Source organism: Schistocerca serialis, chromosome 8, assembly GCF_023864345.2.
Source record: "Schistocerca serialis cubense isolate TAMUIC-IGC-003099 chromosome 8, iqSchSeri2.2, whole genome shotgun sequence".
Classification (NCBI taxonomy): domain Eukaryota; kingdom Metazoa; phylum Arthropoda; class Insecta; order Orthoptera; family Acrididae; genus Schistocerca; species Schistocerca serialis.
The window spans coordinates 407,381,084-407,407,081 of NC_064645.1; the positions used below are offsets into that span (position 1 = coordinate 407,381,084).

At 41.4% G+C, this 25,998-nt stretch overlaps 1 protein-coding gene across 2 annotated transcripts in view; it reads right to left on the bottom strand.

Moving 5' to 3' along the window:
- Window positions 1–25,998, bottom strand: part of LOC126416703 (centrosomal protein of 120 kDa-like) — a 194,418-nt gene that overhangs the window by 119,926 nt on the left and 48,494 nt on the right. The gene's annotated exons all lie outside the window — the stretch shown is intronic.

Here is a 25,998-nt window from a genome sequence, read left to right on the forward strand (position 1 = left end):
ATGCAGGCAATGGATCAGTGTGCCATTTGTATCTTTCCAAGATGCTTGAGGTACATGCAGACATGGGAACTATGACGATGTTATTATCAAATGCATGCAGACAGGACCAACATGCTGTTATTCTTTTCTTGGCTGCCAAAGGATAAACACCAGTAGACAACTATTGGAGAGTGAAGAATGTGTATGGGGCAGCACATCTGTCCAAAAACCATTGTTGTGGAATGTTGCACCAAGATGAAGGCAACGCATTCCTTGGGCATGTTATTGCAAGCGATGAAAGCTGGTGCCACCACTGGAAGTGGAGTCAAAAGTGTTGACAATGGTGTCATCCATCATTTCTTTGTCCCAAGAAGTTCAAGAGCTAACCATCTGCTGGAAAGGTAATGCTCACCTTCTTCTTTGATTACTTGGACCTATTGCTAACTAATTTCAAAGAACCTGGTGTCTCCATCATTGGAGAACAGTACTACACAATGCTGGAGAAATTATTGCATGTAATTAAGGTGAAACGTCTGGAAAATTGCGACAGGAGTAGCTGCTGCTTTATGATAATCTAAATCCCCATACCGCAAATGTAATAGTGCAGAAGTTTCACCAACTCAAGTGGGAAACACTTGAGCACCCGCCCTATAGTCCTGATCTCTACCCATGCAATTATCACATCATTGATCGCTTTAATGGGCCTTGAAGGATTGATGATTCTAGCCAGATGAGGATGAGTGGCAAGCAGTTATGGACTTTTTCATGTGGTAGGACAAGGTGTTCTATCAAACTCGTATCTTCAACCTAGTGCATTGGTGGGGCGATTGACTCAAATGCTCACAGTAATTTTGCCTAGTTGGCATACCAATTCTGGACTGTACAGCCTTGGAACAGAAACTTTTTGATCACCCCTTATATTTATCTTCTAATGATATCTTAATAATTACATGTTTATAATAGAGGGAAACATTCCACGTGGGGAAAAAGTATCTAAAAACAAAGATGATGTAACTTACCAAATGAAAGCATTGGTATGTTGATAGACACACAAACAAACACAAACACACACACAAAATTCAAGCTTTCGTAATCCACGGTTGCTTCATCAGGAAAGAGGGAAGGAGAGGGAAAGACAAAAGGATTTGGGTTTTAAGGGAGAGGGTAAGGAATCATTCCAATCCCGGGAGCGGAAAGATTTACCTTAGGGGGAAAAAAGGACAGGTATACACTCGCGCACGCACACGCACACACACACACACACACACACACACACACACATATATACAGACACAAGCATAGCGCATTATTGTTCACATGCAGCATCCTGAATATAGCAAAAAATCTGTCTCATGACATTAGCTGAGAAGCAAATGATGGAGCAAGCACAGGGTCTTCAGACCAATAATCCCTAAGTTTAGGTTTCTTTACAACACACATATGCAAAACAATTGAAAAAAAATGATATACTGTGTGCATCCTCACTGCTCTCCATTTCTTCCATAAAGATTTTGGTTTGGTTCTGTTCTGGCGGCGAAGTTCAGAAATAGTATCAGTAGCATATATATTTCTCTTACTTTAGTTTTAGAAACATGCTACGATCAAAAAATTGCAACAAACAGTCTAGTTCTGTTGATAATGTATCAACATGTACCTGAATTCCACTTGTTTCTTCAAATAGAGGTAATTCAGGGAATGCATCAAAAATGACACCATTCATTATGAAGGGCAGACTGTTGAACTGAATGACAAATCTGACTAATCGAAACTTGGGCTTTAGCTTCTTCATACTCACTAACATCATTCCTATCAGCAGCACAGATTACACTCTCCAGCTCACGTGTCATCATTGTCTTCTGAAAAACCACCAATGTCGTCTGAAAGATCATCAAGCTCTGTGCCATTGTTCAAGAGTTCTTCAATCTCTAAGTTTGACAAGTGATGTCTGTTAGCCATATTCACTATTTATATGTTTTTACACATGGGAAGGATGCACACAATAGCACAACATGGCAGCCGACATAGAACAAAACAACCTTCAACAATATTCTGGGCGTGCACACACAGTTCTTATAACACTGGTACCATTCACGAGAGACTGGCACACATTAGCAATCAACAATGCACTTATGACAAGCCAAACAGTTTCACCACTTACAAATGTAAAACATGTGTTTAAATCACAAATAAATAAGTCAGAAAAGAAGAACTTATGACCTTCATCCAAAGGATTTTATGGTTAAAACATAGTGAACATATCTAGTACGTCCGTAAAGAAACCATTTCATGACTACTGACACATCTAGTGACAATTACTTTTATTAATTTTACATCTAAATTATAACTCTGCAGACCTGAATACCGACAGATGGCACGCAGGTAGGATTGTTATTATGAATGCATCTGTGTGCCATACATCAACATCTACATCTACATTTATACTCCGCAAGCCACCCAACGGTGTGTGGCGGAGGGCACTTTACGTGCCACTGTCATTACCTCCCTTTCCTGTTCCAGTCGCGTATGGTTCGCGGGAAGAACGACTGCTGGAAAGCCTCCGTGCACGCTCGAATCTCTCTAATTTTACATTCGTGATTTCCTCGGGAAGTATAAGTAGGGGGAAGCAATATATTCGATACCTCATCCAGAAATGTACCCTCTCGAAACCTGGACAGCAAGCTACACCGTGATGCAGAGCGCCTCTCTTGCAGAGTCTGCCACTTGAGTTTGCTAAACAGCTCTGTAACACTATCACACTTACCAAATAACCCTGTGATGAAATGCGCTGCTCTTCTTTGGATCTTCTCTATCTCCTCTGTCAACCTGACCTGGTACGGATCCAACACTGATGAGCAATACTCAAGTATAGGTCAAACAAGTTGTTTTGTAAGCCACCTCCTTTGTTGATGGACTGCATTTTCTAAGGACTCTCCCAATGAATCTCAACCTGGCACCCACCTTCCCAACAATGAATTTTATATGATCATTCCACTTCGAATCGTTCCGTATGCATACTCCCAGATATTTTACAGAAGTAACTAGTACCAGTATTTGTTCCACTATCATATAATCATACAATAAAAGATCCTTCTTCCTATGTATTCGCAATACATTACATTTGTCCATGTTAAGGGTCAGTTGCCACTCCCTACACCAAGTGCCTATCCGCTGCAGATCTTCCTGTATTTTGCTGCAATTTTCTAATGCTGTAACTTCTCTGTATACTACAGCATCATCCGCGAAAAGCCGCATGGAACTTCCGACACTATCTACTAGGTCATTTATATATATTGTAAAAAAACAATGGTCCCATAACACTCCCCTGTGGCACGCCAGAGGTTACTTTAATGTCTGTAGACATCTCTCCATTGAGAACAACATGCTGTGTTCTGTTTGCTAAAAACTCTTCAATCCAGCCACACAGCTGGTCTGATATTCCGTAGGCTCTTATTTTGTTTATCAGGCGACAGTGCGGAACTGTATCGAACACCTTCCGGAAGTTATGGAAAATGGCATCTACCTGGAGCCTGTATCTAATATTTTTTGGGTCTCATGAACAAATAAAGCGAGTTGGGTCTCACACGATCGCTGTTTCTGGAATCCATGTTGATTCCTACTGAGTAGATTCTGGGTTCCAGAAATGACACGATACGCAAGCAAAAAACATGTTCTAAAATTCTACAACAGATCGACATCAGAGATATAGGCCTATAGTTTTGCGCCTCTGCTCGACAACCCTTCTTGAAAACTGGGACTACCTGTGTTCTTTTCCAATCATTTGGAACCTTCCGTTCCTCTAGAGACTTGCGGTACATGGCTGTTAGGAGGGGGGTAAGTTCTTTCGTGTACTCTGTGTAGAATTGAATTGGTATCACGCCAGGTCCATAGATGGAACAATACTCGAAGAGGATGCTAAACTCAATAAAAGGGTGCTAATATAGCAGCTATCTTTGCTCATGCACCTCCTTGCCAATTTTTGGTATAAAATTAACGACTTGCACCAGCAATCTTCAGTGTAAAACATTCACCTGAAGATGGCTGAATGGTCAGCTAAAATGTCATGGCAAAACATTAGCATTGTCTGGCTGCAATGCCGAAACTTCATGGAATAAGGATTTATGTATTCTACATACTGTCGATAACCTGAAAAGGATTGTGCACTTCTTCAGCTCTGATAGCAACAATTGTGCCAATTTCAAATGATGATGGCTCAATGGCTGTCAGCCAAATCATCATGGCAAGATGTTGATGATGTCCAGCCGCAATCCTGAAACTTCATGGAATGTGTCCAACATATTGTTGACAACCAGAGATGGCTGTGCACTTCTTCAGTTCCAACTGCAGCCACCATGCCATCCTGCCATCTGGAACCACCATGCCATACAACACACTGTTGACAACCTGATATGGCTGTGCAGTTCTTCAGTTCCAACTGCAGCCACCATGCCAACTTCATGCAACTTCAGCTGTTACAGAAACTGTGGCATCAAGCCAATGTATGCCACAACCACAAACACAACATTCATGTTCAGTGCTGCCGCAAGAAGGCAATACGAGGGCGCATGCTTCAGTCAATGGCAGCACCACTGCCAGACGAGCGTTGCTGGTGGCACATCACCAATGCGGCCTTGCTCTCCTGCACATCAGCTGCGCTAGGTGAAGTTTTAACCCACAGACTTGAGCATTTATGTGTCATAATAGAATGACATAGCATGTGATCAGATTCTACCTGCACTTGTGTTCTTTCCAATTGTTCTCTCATGCATGTGTAATTTCAATGCTTGGCTCACCACCATTGACATAATTGTATGTTGTTGTTGTTGTTGTTTTTGTTGTCAGTAAGGAACTAAAGAAATAACACACAGCAGTAACACTACCTCCATCAATGTTGGTAAATGTTCCAATTCTGAAATATCAGACGACTGCTACATCTACTTGTAGCACCCACAGCAAGACTTTTATACCTTCCAGCAACCATTCCTCTAGTTATGTTTGCTTGCAGACATTCTGTATCTGTTTTGTAAGCTGAATTCCTTGGTTGAGCCCAACTCATTTCTCTTTTGAGATCAATACAATTAACTTTGAGAATATCATACAAGCAAGACACATGTGGTCACATGCTTCAAATTTAACCACCAATAGAAACTTTCAATACAGTATCATCAAGTGAGGGTCACAGATCTACACACTCACAGTGACCAGTAACCAGTACTAATTCAAAGAATCAACAGTCCTTAGAAAGTTATCTAGTAAATCATAGGCAGCTAGGGCTTTATAATGGAGTCTAGAGTCCACTCTGTAGTGTTTAACATTAAAGAAAGTCTTTTTCACCTTACAAGCCTTTGAAATTGTGCAAGTAATGGAAATTAGCAAAACACTGTAGTAATAATAACCCAACCACTCTGACCAACATAACAAGCCATCAAAAACCACACCAAAATCACATGAATGGGCACTCAACCATGCCAGTCACGCAGCCACAACACATGAGGCAAACAAAGCATCCTACGAATGATGCCTCATGCACAGCCACTCCCATGATGATGAGTGAAATGTTCCAACTCTGTGGTTAGCACATGACATTAAGTCACTGTCACAGCCACAAACAGCTACTCCATATGTAGTTACATGGTTATGTGGCTGCCTATGATACAGTCTCAGTATCTGGAGCCACACAACAAACTTTATTTTACTCCCTGGACTAGAACGGCTTGCTCTCTTGGACTAATATAATCTTTCTTTACTGCTGTATCAGTTAACTTGAGTGTAAACAGTTTTGTACTTGATTATTCTCCAGTGATGGCAGCAAAGCTATTTCACCTGGAATCACTGACAGAATATGTAAAGCATGGAATAACAGTGCGGACTGAAAAGCCCAATACAGTGAGATGATAAAAGTCATGGGATACCACCTAATATCATGTTGTACATCCTTTTGTCCTGGGTAGTGCAGCAACTTAGTGTGGCATGGACTCAACAAGTTGTTGGAAGTCCTCTGCAAAAATATTGAGCCATGCTGCCTCTATAACCACCCATGATTGCAAAAGTGTTGCTGCTGCAGAACTGTGTGCACAAATTGAGCTCCCAATTATGTCCCATAAATGTTCAATAGAATTCATGTTGGGTGATCTGGGTCACCAAACCATTCACCCAAATTGTCCAGAATGTTCTTCAAATGAATCACAAATGATTGTGGCACAGTGACATGGCGCAGTCTCATCTATAAAAATCCATCGTTGTTTGGGAAAATGATGTCCATGAATGACGACAAATGGTCTCCAAGTAGCTGAACATCCAAAGGACCTAGACCATTCCATGTAAACACAGCCCATACCTTTATGGAACCACCATCATCTGGAACAGTGACTTGTTGACAGCTTAGATCCATGGCTTTGTGGGTCTGTCCCACACTCAAACCCTAACACCAGCTCTTACCAACTGAAATCGGGACTCATCTCACCAGGACACAGTTTTCCAGTTGTCTATGGGGCAACCAATATGGTCACGAGCCCAGGAGAGGTGCTGCACGTGATGTGCTGTTAGCTAAGGCACTCCCATCAGTTATCTGCTGCCACAGCCCATTAACACCAAATTTCGCCTCACCGTCTTAACGGATAAGTTCATCGCACGTCCCACATTGATTTGTGTGGTTATTTTGTGCAGTGTTGCTTGTCTCTTAGCACTGAAAACTCTTCACCAACACCGTGCCCTCGGTCATTAAGTGAAGGCAGTCAGACACTGCATTGTCTGTGGTCAGAGGTAATACCTGAAATATGGTATTCTCAGTATGCTCTCGACACTGTAGATAACAGAACGCTGAATTCCCTAATGATCTCCGAACTGTAATGTCCCATGCATTGAGTTCCATACATAATTTTGCATTCAAAAGTCTATTAATTCCCATAGTGCAGCCATAATCATGCTGGAAACCTTTTCACATGAATCAACTGAGTAAAAATGACAGCTCTGCCGATGCACTGCCCCTTTTATATCATTTGCACACTGTACCACCACCATCTGTGCATGTACATATCACTATCCCATAGCTTTTGTCACCTCAGTGTACGTATCAAAGGGCACAGTGGGCACCAGGAGTCAAACTCTGCTATAAATAGCAGCGTGACGTTAATGATGTTTCATAATACAGTTGGTATAAAGATAACAAGCAAGTATAACAACAAAACTCAGAGCACATGGAAAAGATGACTGGGTTGGTTGTCAAAATATAGTGTGGGATACCAAAAAGCACACTATTAATCCAACATAATCATAATTTCAATATTATGAAATGGATAGAGTGCTGTTCACCATATAGTGGAGATGTTGAGCCACAGCTGGACCACCCAGTTGCTGAGCACACTCCCTAAAACAAAATCCTTCACTTCAATGACTGCTTCACAACCTGTGCCATCTGGATGCTTCCTACCAACACCAGTTTTTGAACTGCACTGGCAGGAACTCTCCCTGCAACATATCCTACATTCCTGTCACCCCCTTGCCCTCAATCTACATTAGTCACCGTCCTTCACCCACCTGTCCCCTTCCCTGTTCCCACTCCAGCATTCCCACTCCAGCACTATGCAGCATTCTATTCCACAAGTGCACAAACAGTCTTTTTACTTCTTTCCTTTTCTGTTCCTCCCACCCCACCCCTCCACTATCTGTGTAACCTCCCAAATGCACACAGCTGCCCTAACCCCCCTCCCCCACACCAAGATTGCTTTTTCCATCATGCTCTGTTGCTCACAGTCTGGCCTCAACAGCGAGAGACAGTGATAATGTGTGTATGAGTTGTTGTTGCGTGAATATGTGTGTGTGTGTGTGTGTGTGTGTTTTGCCTAACTAATTCAGAAGAAGGCCTTTTGGCCAAAAGCTTACGTGCTTAGCTGTCCGCGACTCTACATCTCCACTACATGGTAAGTAGCAATCTATCGTTTTCATAATATTGTCATTAGCAGCCCTTAATTTTCCACTGTTTGATAATTGCAAATTGTTTATTAAAAGTTTTCTTCACACAAAGATCTGGCAACAATTTTTTGTGTTTGGATGTTTCACATTTTTGTATTTTGTGCTATAGTCTTGACTGCTTCTCAATCAATGTGCAGTATTTTAGCCATGCTTATATGTTCTTTAACTTTTGATTATTTTCAAATAATACTCTGAGTAGAGAATTAATAGCTATTACATTACATCCATAAAGGTGTGTATGCATTTGTGTGTTTCTATACCACTGAATTATTTATAATAGAGGGAAACATTCCACGTAGGAAAAATATATCTAAAAACAAAGATGATGTGACTTACCAAATGAAAGTGCTGGCAGGTCGACAGACACACAAACAAACACAAACATACACACAAAATTCAAGCTTTCACAACAAACTGTTGCCTCATCAGGAAAGAAGGAAGGAGAGGGAAAGACGAAAGGATGTGGGTTTTAAGGGAGAGGGTAAGGAGTCATTCCAATCCCGGGAGCGGAAAGACTTACCTTAGGGGGAAAAAAGGACGGGTATACACTCGCTCACACACACATATCCATCCACACATATACAGTATGCAGTCTTGTACTGTTCAAATAATTAGTCAAAATATTAAGGAGTGAAATTTTGTGTTATTATGCAGACACCAACAGCAAAATTTGAAGCATGTGTTAAAAGAAATGGAGCATTCAAAAATCTGGATGGGCCAACACTAGAACTATGTTTAGAGTGGTTTTGGGTTTTTAGAGCATCTTTTTGCATTCTGTCGACCAATTGAATGAGGCCACTTTTTTCTGTAGCTGGGTCATTGGAAGTGCTAAATTTGCATAATTGGCTGTGGATCTTTTGTAGAAATTTGATAAATCTAGGAATGACAGTAGATCCTTTAAATTCAGTGGTTCGGGAAAATGCCTAACAACTTCAACTAATTTTGGATCAGGGTGGTTCAGGAAACTGCATAACAGCTTCAACTAATTTTGGATCGGGGCAGATGCCTTCACTGGTTATAATGTGTCCAAAGTTGTTTACTTAACTTTGCGCAAAATGACGTTTATCTATCAAAGAAGACTAGTTCATGCTCCCCATATGTTTGAAAAGTGCTTGAAGTCTGGGGTGTGATAGGTTGTTCTACCTCTTCCTTGCAATCAGGTGAAAGATGTTTGTGTAAAAACATTGTTTATATAGTTAGCATGTAAAAAATAACCACTGTGCATGCTTCAATTTTGGTTTCTGCAAAAACAATGCAAGAAGTGTGAGCACACAACATCGGCAAAGCACAAAGCTGTTAAAGAGTCTCTACCTGCTCTGGAGGTGGCATTTATACTTGAGATCATGGCTTGGTACTGTTTTGGAAGGCACAGAGGAAGCACATCTGCTGACAATGTAAACAACTAAAAACAATTGATAAAAGCTGTCGAGAAATGTCATTCTCTTGTGTACACTTCTGAAATTCATTTCAGATATGCTGTTCTGAGTAATAAGAGATTTGTCACCAAACATTGTAAAGACTGAATACAAGGACAACCAAATGCAGAAGAGTTCACTAAAAAGGCATTTACATCACTTTGTAGTGAGTTGGTGTAGATGTGAGTTCTCTTAGCCTTCGACCCTATGCAGATGGTTAGTGGCACGGAATAATTGCTCCACTGCATCAAGAAAAACATGAGAAGATGACTGTTAATCTTCAATAAGGGATGACTGTAAATATACAATAAGGTAAAAGTGCTCATGAAGAACATCGAGGTGACAGATCGCGTGTGAAGTTGTTGGTTTAGTTACAAACTATAACAGAACCTTCTTAAACTCTTCACTTTATCTTAGTCCCACAACATGAGGGGTACATAAGCACTTAATGCCTTCTGCTGAAGGCATCAGTGATCACATTGTCAGAACCCCTGATGTGACTGACCTTAAACTGAAATGCAGATATCCTGATGGTCCACCTCGCAATCCTACCAGTCTTGCTGCTTGGTTGTCTATGTCCAACACAAACGACTGATGCTTGAGGTAGAATTGAAATTTTTTGGTACCAATGAGGACCGCTAGCACCTTGAACTCATAGGTGAAATATTTGGCCCCAGCACTGGTAAGAGCATGTGACGCATAAGCTGCAAGATGTCGCTGACTATCCTGCTCTTGCAGCGACATTGCTGCGCCCCAGAGTTTGATGCGTCAATTTGAAAGATGAAGGTCAAGTCAGAATTAGGGACCATTAAAGCTGGAGTGTTGCTCAACATGTGCTTAAGTGCATCAGAGAATGCCTGTCGGGTATCAGTCAACATCTCAACATGTGCTTTAGGGCATCGGAGGCCGCCTGTTGGTTATCAGTCAACATAAATTCCTGATTTTTCCACCGCAGCGTGTTCAGAGGAGCTGCTATTTCAGCAAATTTGGGAATTTAATTCCTAAAAAAATTAATCATTTCCACAAACCAGGCTATCCCCTTCTTACTCTTTGGAGGAAAGAGATTCAAAATGGCTTGTGTGCGGTAACGATCTATTTGTGCCCTGTCTACTATATTAAATGCTCTAAAAACGAAATTTCTGGATGGACCAAATCAACCTCGGATGACTTTACAGTTAAACCTGCCTCCCCCAACCTAGTCAAAACCTGGCAGAGGTGATCCAGGTGTTTGGAAATGGTTTTACTGTATTACTGTATATGAGGATATCATCTAAATAGTTGTATAACAACTAGAGTTTCATGTCACCCAAGATGGAATCCAACAGATGTGAAAGGACTGCAACTCCCATGGATAAACAAAAGGGGCATGGTTGAATTCGTATAAATTCCAGTCCATAGCAAAGGCAGTAAGAGCCTTAGAAGTCTCTGACAGCAGAATCTGATAATAGGTTAGTTGGAGATCCAGGACCATGAAGCACCTCGCACCAGCGAGCCAAGTAAAACAGTGGTGGAGGTCTGGGAAAGGAACAGATTCTAACACCACCTTCTTTTCTAACAAACATTGATCCACCATAGGTCTAACCCCTGATCCATTACGTTTCTTAACTAAAAATATTGGAGACGCATAGGGAAAGCTGAATGGCCGGATAACACCCTTGCCCAACATCTTCTCAAAGGCCCAACATCTTCTCAATCTCGGCACACAAGGCCTTCATTTTCGGGGGAGAGGGGGAGGGAGGTAATGATATGGTGACTGTCTAACAGGAATATCATTGATAAGTTGGATATGGTATTCCACCTTATGCCCCAGGTTTATTAGTCCACAAGTGAGGAAACTGTTTTAATATTCTCCACACACCTATCGTGGCTCCACCTCCGACAGGTGGTGCAAATTAAACTCCCCATAACTAGTGGGCATCAAATGTATCCTGTGGTTGTGCCTACAGTGACAAAATACCAACTTAGTTGTGGGCGCAAACTTGAAATGGAATGACCTTCTCCTATAATCCAATACTAATCCAGTTCTATCCATAAAGCCACAGCCCAAAATTAATTCAAGATGCAAATCCTTAATCACAATGATCCAAAGTGGCCAAGAAAATTTCCCAATACTGCGACTGACTTGCAGGGCTCCGACAGTAACCAGTTGCTGACCATTGGCAGGGGTCAGGAGCAAACGCCCAAAACTACAAATATTTTGATGTCTAGTATACCAGTCATAACTGAGTAGTGGTGTGGAGCTTCCCAAATCCACTAACCCACATACGGGTTCCTCACTAATATGGGTACAGGCAAACAGCAAGATTCAGTCACTAGCTGCACTGAGATGATTACAAGCACGTGGTATCTTATTTCGGCCATTCTGCCTGACCCTACTCTCGTGCCACCTGTTCGCCACCACACGTTATGAGCGATTGCACTGCCAGGCAAAACCACAATAAAAACATCTGCTGGACTGATTAGCAATACTGGCGCCAGATTTTGAATTAATTCCACATTCAGTTTGCTTATCATCATCACAATCCCTTCGCCTTGCATCGACTTGGGCAATGCCAATAACATTGGACGATAATGATTCTAATTCTTGAAATGTGGAGGGTTTGCTCGTAAACAAAATATGTTATTTATCTTCTGGATTTATTCTCTGAACAATGCTAGAAACTATCTTGGCTTCAGATAAAGCCATTTCAAGGGCTTAAGATGCCATATGCACTTCCCAGATGTAGCACGAAGAGGTTCCCTTTCCTGTTGGATATGAAAGAAATGTTCGTTTACCTATCTCTCCCTCCTGCTGCATGGCATCACTGACAAACTTGAGCAGTGAACCTTTACACTACCTGCAAAAGAATTTTAAAAATCCTAACCTGTTTCTCCAAATCAACTGAAAACCACAGGAATTTTACAAGACACTCCACACCACGAAGCATACTTAAAAATGAGTTGGGTAACTTAGCAAAACTAGGGAAACATCCATCTAAACCTTGCACAGTATCAATCAAAACTTGCTGTACTCTTCCCCTCGCCTGCACTTCTCCATCAACCTCACACAATGCTCATCCCATTCCACAGAACTCAATTTTCTTTGTGCACTCATTGAAGCAAATATTACCTCATCTACCTTTTCTTTATTAACCCCATTGTCGACCACCACCTTCAGGTCCTCTACTCTATGTAACCAGTGTGAGATCTAGGCTCACATTCAAAGTATCTGAGTGTAGGTAGGAGTCCCTCCAGAAAGAAACTCAATACTCTTGTCTATTTTGGCTAATGCACTGGCACACAAAGCTTTTGCATGCAAGACACCTTAAACAATGCAAACAAAGATAAACATGTTGCCCAGCAAGAGGCCTTGGTGGCTGTGGTTCTGAGTGGAGTGCCTGAACTCTTTGGGGATCTGGGGCAACAGCAGGAATCGGACCCTGATTTAGGAAAGATTAAGCAGTGAATCCAGTCCAGAGAAAATGTACTGTGTACCAAGTTAGGAAAGGCATTCTGTGCACAGAAATCCAAGGAGGTGGGGTCTGGAAACTGTGTCTTTCTAGGGAGCTAAATCCTGCTGTCTTAAATATTACCATCATTCAATGTTGGGGACAGGGGGGCACCTTGGCCTTTACAAGACTCTTCATAAGATCAGGCCTTCCCTGTGTAAAGATGTTAACTAGTTAGGGTTAGACAGTTCCTGAATGAGAAAGGTCCAAACCTAGTTTGGGACATCAGTGCAGCCTTCTTAACTCCACACAACAGAATTTCCCAAGCAGAGACTTGTCGACTATGTTGGCCCTCTTTCCCACAAAGGATATGGTTATGGGTATACTTTTATCATTGTTGATGCATTTACTGTACTAGTTTCATGTAGTTGATGCCCATTACTGATATCACAGCAGGAGCTAGTTCAAACCTCCTAAGTAAAATCATTTCATGGTTTGGTCTTCCTGTTACCTTGCTGAGCAATAATGCCTCAGCTTTTGTTTCCCAGGAATTTCATGGGTTTTGTTTTAAGAATGGCTTTAAGCACATGACTATGACATCTTATTACTCACAGCAGCCCTTTGTGAAGAGGATGAATAGGAATTTGAAGGCTGCAGTTATTGCTTTTCAAACTAATTGTCCAGCAGTGTGGGACCAGTCTTTGCCATTTTAAATTTCGTATTTAACATGGCAAGACACAAGTCGCACCAATCTACCCTGGTTTAGTTGATGTTTACTTATCAGGTTAACTCCCCATCTGCTAACGTGTGTGTGTGGGGGGGGGGGGTATCTGAACTGTTGCCCGAGGTGGTTAGTCCGGATATAATTCAGGAGAACTGGCAACAGGCTATATGCTCATATTTCTACGGCAATCCATTATAACTAGGGATGCAGAGTGGTGAGTTTCAAAGTCAGCCAGCTTATTTAAGTGCATTATGTCACAGAGTGTGACAGGATGTCGCAGAGTGTGACAGGAAGGGCAGGACCCCAACAAGTTTACCCCACCCTTTGTGGGATAATGGAGTGTCATCGAGGTGTCCTCCTCGGTCACGCTGTGGGTGCGAGATGAGGTCTCAGATGTTGTGCACAGGTCAAGTACGGCAATATGGGGTAAGGTCTGTTTAACCTACTGTCTCCCCTCCCCAGGGTCCAGTTTGTGGCAAGGAGCCTGAGCCAGTGGGGCTCAGATGTTGCAGTAAATTCTTATTTTGATATCTTTGGTGTTGTCCTATCTTCATGGTCCTGCATCCTTGGCCAGTTTTGCTTTTTAAATCGGTGAGGGAAGGAGTGATGAGGAAGCGCTTGTACAGCAGGCAGTATATGTGTTTGTGGCAGCGAATGTGTAAAGAGTGTACAGAGTTGGTGGCCATTGAGTGCTGCATGTGGAAGCTTGCTGATTTTCTGGACCGAGTTGTGACTGTGTGGCATTAGTTGGCTGCCTTATGCTGGAATCATCAGTTCTGCATGACTCAGCGAGGACTGCCGACTCAACCGGAATGGTCTTCTACTGTTATCACCTGCAGACATAAAGCTGCAACTAAGGATATTGACAGAGTGTTTCCGTCTACAGCAACTCAGTGGTATTGTGTTGCTACGTGCAGTTATCTTTGGCATTTCTGAATGTCTGAAATCAATTAGCAGTTAAGCTTGCTAGTTATATGTTTTGCATCACACGTGTTGCTTTGGTGATCCAGTAGTAGCTCAATCTCTCAGTGTTAATGCTAAGTCACTTTTATAAAGTTTGAGTTTCAAGTTATTATCAGTTAAAACTGTGGTCTGTACCCTTTCTTACTTAAGGGGAATATTTTGTGTTTTACGCTAGTCTATTTGTAGTTGAGCTGTGATCAGAACATTGTTTTAATCAGTAAGCTGCACGGTTGTTTCTCCTCACTTCTTCCAAGGAGCTATAAATTCTCTCTAATGTCTAAAAGTTACTTGGACATATTTATTGTTATTCTCACTGATAGTTTTAAAATGAGTGTAAGCAAGTTATCATTTACTTATTTACTCATTTCAAAATAATTTTCTCCTTATTTGTGGAGATCTGTACATATGTATATATGTGCAGGCTGCTTTATTACTAGGAAATTCTTGTAGGCTACCCCTTATGTATATGCAGGTTATGGTGTGTCAGTTGATTATGCATTCATCTGTGCAGTGTATCATCCTTATTATGATCCACAAAGAAACTAACTGGTGGTATGGTGTGTGTGTGTGTGTGTGTGTGTGTGTGTGTGTGTTGCAGAGTTCGACTGTAATCTGGTTTGTGGCTTTTCTGACTTGGTGTTTGTGTGGGGTCCTACTTGGCCTGTCCCTGGTCCCATGCCGGCAGGTCCGCGGCACGGGTGTGGTTGGTGGTTGTACCAGCTAGTGTGGCCCCCATCAACTCAGGTTGGCTGTGGAATGAATGCTTGTGGGTGCACCTTTAAGCACAGCCTTATTAATCTATGTTATTCACTTATATTGTTTTCTTATTGCAGTCTTAAAGTTTTGCTTGAGTATTAACTCCTGTAACTACTGCAATTTTGTTGTTCTGACGTTCAGCGGGTGCCCGATTTTATGTTTTCACTTCATCTACTGCCTTTCCCCGAAGGTAAAGGTGTCTCCGATCAACAGAAAACAGTTATCTGGTTCCTGCTCTGTGTGTGGATTTGTATTACTGTTTTAATTTAAACTATTTCCTTATTGTTTTTTCCGTTTAATACTTTGTTGTTGTTGTTGTGGTCTTCAGTCCTGAGACTGGTTTGATGCAGCTCTCCATGCCACTCTATCCTGTGCAAGCTTTTTCATCTCCCAGTACCTACTGCAACCTACATCCTTCTGAACCTGCTTAGTGTATTCATCTCTTGGTCTCCCTCTACGATTTTTACCCTCCACGCTGCCCTCCAATACTAAATTGGTGATCCCTTGATGCCTCAGAACATGTCCTACCAACCGATCCCTTCTTCTGGTCAAGTTGTGCCACAAACTTCTCTTCTCCCCAATCCTATTCAATACTTCCTCATTAGTTATGTGATCTACCCATCTAATCTTCAGCATTCTTCTGTAGCACCACATTTCGAAAGCTTCTATTCCCTTCTTGTCCAAACTATTTATCGTCCATGTTTCACTTCCATACATGGCTACACTCCATACGAATACTTTCAGAAATGACTTCCTGACACTTAAATCAATACTGGATGTTAACAAATTTCTCTTCTTCAGAAACGCTTCCCTTGCCATTGCCAGCCTACATTTTATATCCTCTCTACTTCGACCATCATCAGTTATTTTGCTCCCCAAATAGCAAAACTCCTTTACTACTTTAAGTGCCTCATTTCCTAATCTAATTCCCTCAGCATCACCCGACTTAATTAGACTACATTCCATTATCCTTGTTTTGCCTTTGTTGATGTTCATCTTATATCCTCCTTTCAAGACACTGTCCATTCCATTCAACTGCTCTTCCAAGTCCTTTGCTGTCTCTGACAGAATTACAATGTCATCGGCGAACCTCAAAGTTTTTATTTCTTCTCCATGAATTTTAATACCTACCCCGAATTTTTCTTTTGTTTCCTTTACTGCTTGCTCAATATACAGATTGAACAACATCGGGGAAAGGCTACAACCCTGTCTTACTCCCTTCCCAACCACTGCTTCCCTTTCATGTCCCTCGACTCTTATAATTGCCATCTGGTTTCTGTACAAATTGTAAATAGCCTTTCGCTCCCTGTATTTTACCCCTGCCACCTTTAGAATTTGAAAGAGAGTATTCCAGTCAACATTGTCAAAAGCTTTCTCTAAGTCTACAAATGCTAGAAACGTAGGTTTGCCTTTCCTTAATCTTTCTTCTAAGATAAGTCGTCAGGTCAGTATTGCCTCACGTGTTCCAGTGTTTCTACGGAATCCAAACTGATCTTCCCCGAGGTTGGCTTCTACTAGTTTTTCCATTCGTCTGTAAAGAATTCGTGTTAGTATTTTGCAGCTGTGACTTATTAAGTTGATAGTTCGGTAATTTTCACATCTGTCAACACCTGCTTTCTTTGGGATTGGAATTATTATATTCTTCTTGAAGTCTAAGGGTATTTCGCCTGTTTCATACATCTTGCTCACCAGATGGTAGAGTTTTGTCAGGACTGGCTCTCCCACGGCCGTCAGTAGTTCCAATGGAATATTGTCTACTCCGGGGGCCTTGTTTCGACTCAGGTCTTTCAGTGCTCTGTCAAACTCTTCACGCAGTATCGTATCTCCCATTTCATCTTCATCTACATCCTCTTCCATTTCCATAATATTGTCCTCAAGTACATCATCCTTGTATAGACCCGCTATATACTCCTTCCACCTTTCTGCTTTCCCTTCTTTGCTTAGAACTGGGTTTCCATCTGAGCTCTTGATATTCATACCAGTCGTTCTCTTATCTCCAAAGGTCTCTTTAATTTTCCTGTAGGCGGTATCTATCTTACCCCTAGTGAGATAGGCCTCTACATCCTTACATTTGTCCTCTAGCCATCCCTGCTTAGCCATTTTGCACTTCCTGTCGATCTCATTTTTGAGACGTTTGTATTCCTTTTTGCCTGTTTCACTTACTGCATTTTTATATTTTCTCCTTTCATCAATTAAATTCAATATTTCTTCTGTTATCCAAGGATTTCTACTAGCCCTCGTCTTTTTACCTACTTGATCCTCTGCTGCCTTCACTACTTCATCCCTCAAAGCTACCCATTCTTCTTCTACTGTATTTATTTCCCCCATTCCTGTCAATTGCTCCCTTATGCTCTCCCTGAATCTCTGTACAACCTCTGGTTCTTTCAGTTTATCCAGGTCCCATCTCCTTAAATTCCCACCTTTTTGCAGTTTCTTCAGTTTTAATCTACAGGTCATAACCAATAGATTGTGGTCAGAGTCCACATCTGCCCCTGGAAATGTCTTACAATTTAAAACCTGGTTCCTAAATCTCTGTCTTACCATTATATAATCTATCTGATACCTTTTAGTATCTCCAGGGTTCTTCCATGTATACAACCTTCTTTCATGATTCTTAAACCAAGTGTTAGTTATGATTATGTTGTGCTCTGTGCAAAATTCTACCAGGCGGCTTCCTCTTTCATTTCTGTCCCCCAATCCATATTCACCTACTATGTTTCCTTCTCTCCCTTTTCCTACACTCGAATTCCAGTCACCCATGACTATTAAATTTTCATCTCCCTTCACAATCTGAATAATTTCTTTTATTTCATCATACATTTCTTCAATTTCTTCATCATCTGCAGAGCTAGTTGGCATATAAACTTGTACTACTGTAGTAGGTGTGGGCTTCATATCTATCTTGGCCACAATAATGCGTTCACTATGCTGTTTGTAGTAGCTTACCTGCATTCCTATTTTCCTATTCATTATTAAACCTACTCCTGCATTCCCCCTATTTGATTTTGTGTTTATAACCCTGTAGTCACCTGACCAGAAGTCTTGTTCCTCCTGCCACCGAACTTCACTAATTCCCACTATATCTAACTTTAACCTATCCATTTCCCTTTTTAAATTTTCTAACCTACCTGCCCGATTAAGGGATCTGACATTCCACGCTCCGATCCGTAGAACGCCAGTTTTCTTTCTCCTGATAACGACATCCTCCTGAGTAGTCCCTGCCCGGAGATCCGAATGGGGGACTATTTTACCTCCGGAATATTTTACCCAAGAGGACGCCATCATCATGTAATCATACAGTAAAGCTGCATGCCCTCGGGAAAAATTACGGCTGTAGTTTCCCCTTGCTTTCAGCCGTTCGCAGTACCAGCACAGCAAGGCCGTTTTGGTTATTGTTACAAGGCCAGATCAGTCAATCATCCAGACTGTTGCCCTTGCAACTACTGAAAAGGCTGCTGCCCCTCTTCAGGAACCACATGTTTGTCTGGCCTCTCAACAGATACCCCTCCGTTGCGGTTGTACCTACGGTACGGCTATCTGTATCGCTGAGGCACGCAAGCCTCCCCACCAACGGCAAGGTGCATGGTTCATGGGGGGGGTTTAATACTTATTGTTGTTAAAACAAGGATTGTACTTCACTTGCACGTTTAATACTTATTGTTGTTAAAACAAGGATTGTACTTCACTTGCACGTTCAGTATAGTTATATCAATTTACAATACTTGTGTTAATAAAATGTCATGGTAAATGATTTTCAATTAAAACATTTTGGCCAGTCCCTGCGTCTCAGACACAACCACTGCTGGTTACTGGTGAGGTGTGAATCACTACTGTTTTCGTTTTCATGCTTCTCTAAGAAAGTGGTACCATTGAAGTATCAGTTTCATAACTCATTTGGGATTGGGATTACATCACTTATAGTTATGCTCAATACTCCAGCAACCTTCATAGCTTGTGGTAATACAACCTCTAATTTGCTCATGTTCATTATTTTTGTTGGGATTCTTGCTGCATTCAGCCTCACCAATGTAGCCACACCTACACTCCTGGTGATATATCAATGTACCTCGCATGGTAATTCACATTTATGTGATTGCTCAGCCAATATGAGTTCTTTCTTTGCATCAGAGTGACATGACTACAATGGATATTTTTTTTCCTGTTCCCTGGGGAATTTTCTGGGACTGATCAATTTGCACATTGTCTCTGTGGGTTAGAACCGATACATCACCGAGGTGGTCCAACAGCACAATGTCTGTGTTGCCACCCTTTTGAGTACGATTTGAAGAATGAGGTCCTCGGTTATAGTTAATGCGGTCTAGTCAAATCTTTCTATGTGCTACAAATACTCTGCCCTATTACCAAACAAGAAATTAAATCCATATACACTGTCGTATTACATTGTGGTAGCCCATGCATCCACCTACTCTTAACGATCTGCAAAATTGTCTATTGCCAACATTACTTTTTATTTTGTTGTGGCAACCTCGCAATACATTACCTGTAGCCCACAATTGTAGCACATTCATTTTTCTTTACAGTCCTTACATTTGTGGCCACGCTTCGTATATCTGTTAATGTTCCACAGCTGTGTTGAATATGCAACAGCTCTCTCTACTGCTTCCTAAAAGGCCTTATATCATGCCAGCCTTTGCTGCTTTTCTTACTTTCTGTCCATACAACCCATGGATGAATGTGCCCAAAGCTCAATGACAAGACTTGAAAAGCTAAATGCCATTCTCAGCATCATCATCTACCAGCTCATCTGAGCATTAATTTTTCAAATTCTGTCAGCAAATTGCTTAATACATTCATCCTGCTGCAAAAGCAGGCTATAAAACTATTCCATCTAGAATTTGATTTCATTTTTGCATTTAAACCTCTGAACAACAATCATTTTGAACTAATTCAGAGTGTATGCAACCAGGACAATCAGAAAATCTGGGAAAACCCAGGATTCTTTCATATGAGAAAAACCCAGGATTTTTTAGAATTCTGGGAATTTTTCATTGTTTTGGTTTTCAGTTAAACTTTTGTTATTTTGACTAACAAGAATTGATACTCTGACAAAGAATTTTTATTTAGGCCACTACTGCAGAATAATACTGCAGCAATAAAACATAAACTACAGAACACCACCAAAATAAAACTACAGTTAAAAGAAAATTCGCCATTTACAACAACAAAACAAAATGCACACACAAGCATCTACCAACAGCAAAACGTCTAAAAAGCTTTATGACAAAGATACTTCATAACAACAAGCTGCTTTCGATGAGCCGGACGTCACAACTGTTTACATTTCTAGCAGGCCACAGGTAAATATTGTGAATGGTGGTTTGAGAAGTGTTACTTCCAAAGCAAATTTACTTTTACGCAAGATGAATTATGTTGCATGTGAGATTATGTGATGTATTTCTTAAATCATGGAGCATCTGAATTTCATTCAAAACTTAAGACTTTGAGGACAAGCCACTTAGAAAAATATCAGGGCCAGAAGAAAAGCTACTTATGTCATTATTTAAAATTTTACTGGCACATTTTTGTTTAATATACCTTGACAGGTAACACAAGCTAAAAAAGATCAAGCATCAAGGTTAGTTTTTCATATTTAGTTTAGTTCCTTCATAGATTACAAAATGTGAAATAACAATGGCAAAAACATTATTATCCTCCAACAAGAGTGCGAAGTGAGTTCTTGAGCAATTTCACACATATGGAAAAGTCAAAGTGCTTGACAGAACATTTATTCAGCCAGGTAACACATGAAATATTCAGTGCACAGCAGTGAAATTTATAATCATGCTTGTCAGAAATATTTCAGCTGCTGCAATTTAAGCTGTGCTCTTAGGATATTGCATAACCACACCCTTCGAAAAAAAAAAAAAAAAAAAAAACAGCAAAAAATTTTTGACAACCAATATTATATGTGAAAACTAAGCTTTTCTTGTAGCTAAACTGGATGAATATTAATTGAAACCATTAATTTTTTTCTATTTGTGTGTTCGCACTACTTAACAGTGATGCTGCTATTGGCTGACATCATCACATATCCTGAATATCTGCTGTCATTGGCTAGTGAATCATGTAGCATGATCTATGATTGGCTGACAGAAGCACATCACAATCTTGATTCCAAGGCTTCGGAAACTACTGTTCTGTATCTGGTGGAATTTGCATTCATACTTTCATAATACAAAAATATGCAGCGTATGCTGCCACTCATCACACGTTTCCAAAATGCATCATTTTTTGCTGGGTTTCATTAACTAAAATGCCGAGAAGTTCTACACTGGTGTATAAAACCTTTACCATTCAAAGGATTTGTACGTGTTATGGCTCCAAGGGAAAGTACGTTGTCACTTAACATGGAAAAAATATACTTTCATCTGAGATATGGTGTATTTTCATCCGGGAAAAAGTATATTTTCATCTCAGAAAAAGTATTATAACCAGGAAATCTGGGAAGAACCCATTACTACCACTTTTTTTTTTTTTTTTTTTTTTTTTTTTTTTTTTTTTTTTTTTTTTTTTTTTTTTTTTTAGTCCCTGTAATTATAATTTTCCGATTTCATGTAAGTGAGCTTAGCACTAATGAATTCTTGTGCAGCTCCCTGTATTCTAAATTTCAGATAAATTCTTGAAAACATCGTGGTCTTCAGTACAGAGACTGGTTTGATGCAGCTCTCCCTGCTACTCTATCCTGTGCAAGCTTCTTCATCTCCCAGTACCTACTGCAACCTAAATCCTTCTGAATCTGCTCACTGTATTCATCTCTTGGTCTCCCTCTACGATTTTTACCCTCCATGCTGCCCTCCAATACTAAACTGGTGATCCCTTAAAGCCTCAGAACATGTCCTACCAACCTATCCCTTCTTCTAGTCAAGTTGTGCCACAAACTCCTCTTCTCCCCAATTCTATTCAGTATCTCCTCATTAGTTACATGATCTACCCATCTAATCTTCAGCATTCTTCTGTAGCACCACATTTTGAAAGCTTCTATTCACTTCTTGTCTAAACTATTTATCCATGTTTCACTTCCATACACTGCTACACTACATACAAATACTTTCAGAAAAGACTTCCTAACCATTAAATCTATACTCAATGTTAACAAACTTCTCTTCTTCAGAAATGGTTTCCTTGCCATTGCAAGTCTACATGTTATATCTTCTCTACTTCGACCATCATCAGTTACTTTGCTCCCCAAATAGCAAAACTCATTTACTACTTTAAGTGTCTCATTTCATAATCCAATTCCCTAAGCATCACCTGATTTAATTCGACTACATTGCATTATCCTACTTTTGATTTTGTTGATGTTCATCTTATATCCTCCTTTCAAGACACTGTCCATTCCGTTCAACTGTTCTTCCAGGTCCTTTGCTGTGTCTGACAGAATTACAATGTCATCAGTGAGCCTCAAAGTTTTTATTTCTTCTCCATGGATTTTAATTCCTACTCCAAATGTTTCTTTTGTTTCCTTTACTGCTTGCTCAGTATATAGATTAAATAACATCAGGGATAGGCTACAATCCTGTCTCATTCCCTTCCCAACCACTGCTTCCCTTTCATGCCCCTCGACTCTTATAACCGCCATCTGGTTACTGTACAAATTGCAAATAGCCTTCTCTCCCAGTATTTGACTCCTGCCACTTTCCTCTCAGTTATTCATTGCATTTCCTGTACTATACTGCCCATGTACTTGAAGACTTCACTGTTCTCAGGTGCTTTGCTTCCAGTGTCATGTTTACTGTAGGTCTATCTTTTTTCCTTATTGTGGCCACACACTCACAGTTCATTAGATAAAATTTCAGGTCAAACTCTTGCACAACTTCTTCTCAAAGATCTGTTTCTGTACTTCATCCTCGTTGTTCCCCCACACCATCAAATCATTAATAACCAACACTGTTGTCATCCTGCATTCTATCTTCCTTGCCACTTGTGTCCCACTATGAAAAGTAATGGAGATAATGCACTTCCTTGTTTCAGACTGCTTCTCTGCATCAGCCATCATGTTCTCTTTCTTCCCACTCTCAAATGATTTACACTCACCATTACAATCTGCTGTTATAACCATTTCCTTCTTAGTGTTTCACACACTTTACTTCTGTATATAGTGCTGTATGTTTTCTCTAAACCCAGGAATACCATCAGCAGATCTCTCCCAAACCATAGTGGTGTTTCTGCAACTGTCTCCCTGCAAATATGAGATCTACTGCGGACCTTGCTGGCCTCAGGGTGTCTTGTTGTTCTATCAGCTGTTTTTGCACTGTCCCTTGAATTCTTCCCATAAATTTTTGTAGTGGCACATAAGGATGATGTCCCAACAGCATTGTTACATCCTTTCAGCTTCCCTTCTTGAAGGCAAGTACAGTTATTCCCTTCTAATCTTCTGGGTTTCTCAGTTTCCTTCCATACAGCACTCATAACTCTGTATCACCACAGCACCCCCAACTCTTCTGATCCTCTGATCATTTTTACACCCAACCCATCCAACCCCAGTGCGCCTCTACTTCTCAAGTTCTTTAGTGCCACCTCCATGTCTATCTGTTAGATGTTTTTCCACACCCAGTTCGCCATCTACCTTCTCAACATCTCTACCTACCGCCAATGCTCTGTCTAGATTAAGCAATTCATCAAATAAGTCCTCCACAGCTCTTTTAGGTACCCTTGTCAGCCACTTTTATGTTACCTGACATTCCTCTTAAAGTGAACGGAATCTGATAAGATCAGGAACAACTTGCCACCCTTCTGAGTCTGGCCAGCTGGCTGAGGATGTTGACAGTAAGCCACTGAAAGCAAACAGGACAGCACCAAAGAAGGACAAACAACAGTGGCAATACAGCAGAAGAAAAAGTCCAGCAAGTAAACCATGATCAAAACCTAAAACTTGGTGAATTCAGTACCAATCAATGATGTGTAGCAAGATCAATCCTATAGCACAGTGAAATAAGAATTGACTGACTGAGAGGCTGTGCTGCTCGCTTTAAAAGGTGGCCACGAGCACCGATTGGCTGACAGGACGGGTGTGTCTCCATGTCCATGCTGCAACAGCACGCAGGGCCAGAAGTGTGCAGGGAGATGCATGGGAATATGAACTGGCAGCACAGCAAGAGCCCTGGCACTGAAGCCCATCGGCTGGCTGGGAGAACCTGGGGCATCTGGCAACACACTGGGTCCCGTGATGTGGGCAACAACAACTGAGGGGGTGGAGGCTGCAGTGAGGTTCCACATCCATGAATGCATCCATGGGAAACACTACAGGAGCCCTCGAGAGCAAGTTGTACCAGTTCAAGTGGGAGATCAGTAAGGGTGAGTGTTCCAGGTCTAACTGAGCCATCGATGCTGAGACAGTCGGTAGGTATGGATGGAGTTGATTGGTATCATGGCATTACAATCACCTCACAGTGTCAACCACAGTAAGGCACTGCCCATGGCCAGCAAGGGCCAGGACATTGAGGTGGGTAAGCAGCTGCCACACATGGACAAGCTCTGCTGGGCTACAGATGTTGACGTGGTTGGTCCTGTAGTTGCTCAGAAACATTGTGAGCACAGCAGTGGTGGTGGAAGTGCCCCACACCTTTAACATTTATTGTTTAAACCTCCACACCATACACTCTGCTACAGCATTGGAGGATGAATGAAATGGCAGACTAAACAGGTGTTTGATTGTTAGAAAGCTGTCGCCATGAATTGATGTCCATTGTCTGACATGATGGTGTAGGGAAGCCCTTCAATGAGTAGAAACTGGATGAAAACATTGAATGTAGGATCACTGGTGGTGGTCACAATGCTGACACAAAGGAGTAGTTAGAATAAGCATCCACGACAGTGAGCCACATGGAGGACAGAAAGGGACCAGCAAACTTTAGGTGAATTTGATCCCTGGGGTGACAGGGAGCAGGCCAGGATGTGGAAAATGTTGGAGTAGGAGCCTGGTTCTGGGCACAAGAAGAACAGCTGCACACCATGGCCTCCACATCTCCATTCAGTCCTGGCCAGTAGGTACATCACCTCCCGAGGGTTTTCATCTATACATTTCCCAATGTCCACAATGGAGCAGTTGCAAAATCTGAGGATGCAGGGTAGACGGGATGATAACAGTGAGATTTTGTCTCTGTGTCAAGCAGGAGAAAATCGCAGGCATGGACAAATGTTGCGAGAGGTGAGCCCAGGCCAGCAGTTCTGGGTCGGTAGACTTCAAAAAACAATGAGCCATCCATGGAGCACAAACTGCATGATACACTGTAAGACAGGGTCACGGTGTGTGTCTGCAGTGATGCGAGAAGCTGTAATGGGAAACCTGTCCGAGGTCTGCTGTCATTCAATGTTGACATGGAAACAAGATTTCCTGTTGGTCAAATGCTGAGTCAAGCTCCAAGCACAGACGAGAGAAGGCAGCTGCATTTATGTGTGGTGCCATGGGCTTGTAATTAATGACATAACTGAACAAGCTGAGGAAAAGTTCCCAATGCTGGAACCATTGTACCGTCCACTCTGGAAGCCAAGAGTGAGACCCAAAGAGTGCTACCAATGGTTTATGATCCATAATGAAGGTAAACTTGTTCCCAAACAGACAACCATGGAACTTCTTAATGGCAAAGATGATCACCAAAGTTTCTTTTTCATTCCACTAATAGTTCTTTTGAGCATGTGTCAGTATCTTTGATGCATATGCAATTGGTTGCTCAGTACCATCATCATTTCTATGTGCCAGCACTGCACTTATGCCATAGGGAGAAGCATCAGCAGCCAAACCAGT